The sequence below is a fragment of the Triticum dicoccoides genome, chromosome 3B (genome assembly GCF_002162155.2).
Source record: "Triticum dicoccoides isolate Atlit2015 ecotype Zavitan chromosome 3B, WEW_v2.0, whole genome shotgun sequence".
NCBI classification, from domain to species: Eukaryota; Viridiplantae; Streptophyta; class Magnoliopsida; order Poales; family Poaceae; genus Triticum; species Triticum dicoccoides.
The window spans coordinates 18,280,138-18,284,145 of NC_041385.1; the positions used below are offsets into that span (position 1 = coordinate 18,280,138).

The 4,008-nt window shown below is 40.1% G+C and overlaps 1 pseudogene; it reads right to left on the bottom strand.

Annotated features, from left to right (window-relative positions):
• Positions 1-1,319: 1,319 nt before the first annotated feature.
• The window catches only part of LOC119279111, a 31,655-nt pseudogene continuing 28,966 nt past the window's right edge, over positions 1,320-4,008 (bottom strand).

Genomic DNA, 4,008 nt, shown 5'->3' on the forward strand with positions numbered 1-4,008 from the left:
CCTCCCGGATATGGACAGATGGGAAGAGTGCACTGCTTAAAAACAATGTTTCTGTTTAGTTACTTGTTACTTTCTGTACGACGAAACTTCGAATCTCTCAGTACGATGAAACTATTAGATGTTTGGTGCTGCGCTCTAGTTAATTACTTTCGGTACAATAAAATTTATTAACTATGTTCACTATATATGTTGCTTCTATTTCATAACTGTTTTGTTGAATTCGCTTCATGGTATATATATGTGCATCTCTGACAGGTATATAGATCAACGATGGCAAGGAAGTGGTATGTCGTGTATGTAGGGCATGTTCCGGGTGTGTATGATGAGTGGCCAGAGTGTCAGGCCCAAGTCTCTGACTTCTCCGGCGAAAGCCAGAAAGGGTTTGATAGCAGAGCGGAAGCCGAAGCTAGTTACTTGAGATTCATAGCACAACAGGGGATTCAGAACCAGCGCCGCTGCAAAAACTACTACATAATAGCGCTTTTGATCATCGTGATCACTCTTATCTTCTATGCGGTCATATCATAGTCTACATTGATGATGAAACATGAGTATGTGACCATGTAATTGCATGTATTGAGAACTTGCAATGACTTGTAACGCTATTTCGAGACATGTATTCGACCATGATTGATGATGATGAGATATTTGAGACATGTCGAGACTTCTAATAACTTTGGCTCATCGATGACTCACTTGCTTTTCAATGAATATGCATGTTATTGTATAAACGGTGGATCTGTTTAATTGTGTACAGAGCCAAAACGCAAAAAAAATAATCCAAAAGTTAGCAGTGGCGTGGGGGTAAAGATTACCAGTAGCACTCAAGTAACAGTAGCGCTGGCTAGTTCAACGCGCTATAGATAATTATCAGTAGCGCTGGATGAAAGCGCGCTACAGCTAGCTTGAGATACCAGTAGCGCTGGGTCAAACAAGCGCTACTGCTAAAAAATAGCTGTAGCGCCGTAGTAGTAGCGCGCCTGCCCACGCTACTAATAGCAAGAAACCCTGCGCTACTGGTAATGGTTTTCCTAGTAGTGGATCATGTGACGATGCAGGTGCATAGATCATCGATGGCGAAGAAGTGCTATGCCAGGAGTATATGACGAGTGGCCGGAGTGTCAGGCCCAGGTGTACCGCTTTCCGGTTTCTGAGCGACAACCAATAGTTAGTTTAGGTTCATGCTAATGCGAGAGAGGGATACGGACAAAGTGGCTAATCCACTACAGAAGAAACAGAATCTCATGAGTCCAAAGATAACTTGATATGTTAAAGAAACACACACGTGCATGGTTCTACCAACTTGTGTACTCATGAATTCATGATAACCAATGTGGTTGATGATCAACAGCTACCTTATCATCCAACCCTTGGAATAGAATTACTGGGCATGTGAATTTATTGACAAAGGTGATTGGTGATCTCTCATAGCAAGCTTTTTCATCTCCTGAAAGGATGTAGTGGAAGAAATAACTATTAAATCATACCAATTGATGCGTTGAACATCCCTTTCCAAAACAAAGATGATGAGACACTTTCTTACCGACAAGATTGTCGATATAATGAGAGTTATATTTCTGTGAGTCTGCTGTCATCAAAGACAAATCACCAATCTGATTATCAATTCGGCAAAAGAGTTAGTTTTTATGTTTATACAAAGAAACAACAAAAAAAATAGAATGACTAAATTATAGCAACCAAAATTGCACTAAACTGTATTTTCAAGTTTCAACCAGTCTACTAATGAAAACGACTGTATGGATATGGTAATTGGTTAATATGGTACCGAACCAAGACCAGGCCCATTATGCAAAGCTGGATGTTCGGTTACCAGCGGTTGATGTGGTTATTTGTTATTAGTACTGTTAGCAAATTACTAACCGCTTAAGTTTTGGTTTATTTGGTACAAAACCGAACTAATTTTGTTATTACCAAACTGCGAAAACTTGCAAGGCCCAGCCCATCTCAGCGCTCATCCTGGACAATTGGGCTCTTCTCCTTTGGTCAGACTCACAATTAAGCATGAAACAATGGCCAGCTGCACTGCATTAGTTCGTTATGACATTAAACTGGCATGTGCACACTATCTACTTGGGTGCTTGCTAATACTAAAATGCTTCCTGCTATAAGAAAAATGCTATATGACTAATTAATGCAGCATGGACCCGCCTGGTTGTGATTGGCTGCTTGGTGCTTGCTCCTTGCTTAGGTGTTAGTTGCCTTCTTGCTGTTGGCGTTGATACTAGCAAGCTTCTGATGTTAATTGCTCAATTTGTCATGTTTAATTTGTTCTTTGTGATGTGAACCAGTAAAGTTACCGAGACATTTTAAGTTCGTGTCAAATTTGGTTAATATGGTATTTACCGAGACCATACCGGAGTAGTTTGGTATTAGTTGCAACCAAAACATCTAAGGAATTCATAACATATTTAGCAAAGTAATAAACCATATTAACCAAACGCACCCAGGGTAATTATGGGAGGCATGATGACTAAGATTTGTCCATAAGCCCTAGTCCCTAGAGCACTGCTTGAGTGTGTTCTCAAGGCCAGCAAATACGTTCTAAAAAGGCACATCACACTTGGCCCTGTTCGGAACTTAGGAAATTCACAAGAAAGAGTTCAACTCCCACAAGAATCAGGAAGTTTTCCTGTGTTCCAAACAGGGTGCGCACAGGGACACAAGATATTCTTGAATGTTGCTGCCTTGAGCCAGGCAAAGAGATGCATCTACTAAGGCAACCTACAGTTGGAGAAGGACTAAGGTCTAAGAGAGATCTCTTTGCGCTCTCCCTCCGAACGAGCAAGGTGCTTGCGACGCCGCTCCAATCCTGGCTTGGCTTATGACCAAGGGCCTACACTAGGGCAGGTATTATGGAAGATTTTAGAATTTCTTTGCTTCCAGATCCATAAAGAAAGGCCTTGCAAAATCTCTTCTGGCAGAAGCAACCATTGAGTTCGTATCCTCAGTATAGCAACTGAAATGGAAGCCAGCCTTTTGCTAACTTCGGTTTTAGCTTCTGCTACTCTTTACCTACCTGAGGAGAGTATATTTATTTGAGAACACCAATAGGTTTCTCCTCTCAGTGTAGGGTTTAGCATCTGTTGTGGTCTGTTTTGTTGTATGTAGAATACTTTGTTTCGGTTTAATAATGAAATGGGGAAGGGATGTTATCTCGTATCCGAAAAGAGGATGAATGATCAAATGTAGCGAAATGGAAATATAAATACAATTAATGGATGAGCAATGTTCCATGACTACCATTTTGAGAATGTAGGCATTGTTTCTATGAAAACAAAAACAGGAACTGCAGAAGCCATTGAGTATCTGGTGAATGTTTGTTTATAGCAAGCCAATAAATAATATATACTAAAAAGATAGAACTTACACCATACAAAGATGCTCCAGCCTTGAATGTGTCTCTGAATGCGAGTGAAGCTAAAGTAGTGTATCCACCTGCTGATCACCCAGTTATACATAGGCGCTGTTCATCTAAGCTCCCGCTCTCGACCTTAATTAAGTAAGGTGCACTGTGATCATTGCTAAAAATGCTTCTACTATTAGAATCGTTGATGATAGGACATACCAGGAATCTTGCACAGCTGCAACAATCATCAACATCAACAATACCCCTTTTCTCCAATAATCTCTCTCGGTATTCTCTCCCATATCCTTCAGTTTATATTTCAATATAGTTCAGCATACACTAATAACAATTAATAATTTAAATGAACCCAGTTCCTTAGTTACAATCAATATAGAACAAATAATCCGTCTAAACTGAATACTAGAGGCAATGACAAACCAGTGCTTCCTCCATAGTTAACACTAACAAATGCCCATCCTCGACTTGTCGAATACTGGACACTAAGGTCTAAAATTTCACGTGTTTCAGCTGTAGGTCCTCCTGAAAATTGTGGGAAGCATCAAAGCTGCATGGTTTTGTTGTAATTATGGAATACGGAGGATCCTGTAACTCACTTAACAATCCAACTTTCAATGAAATAA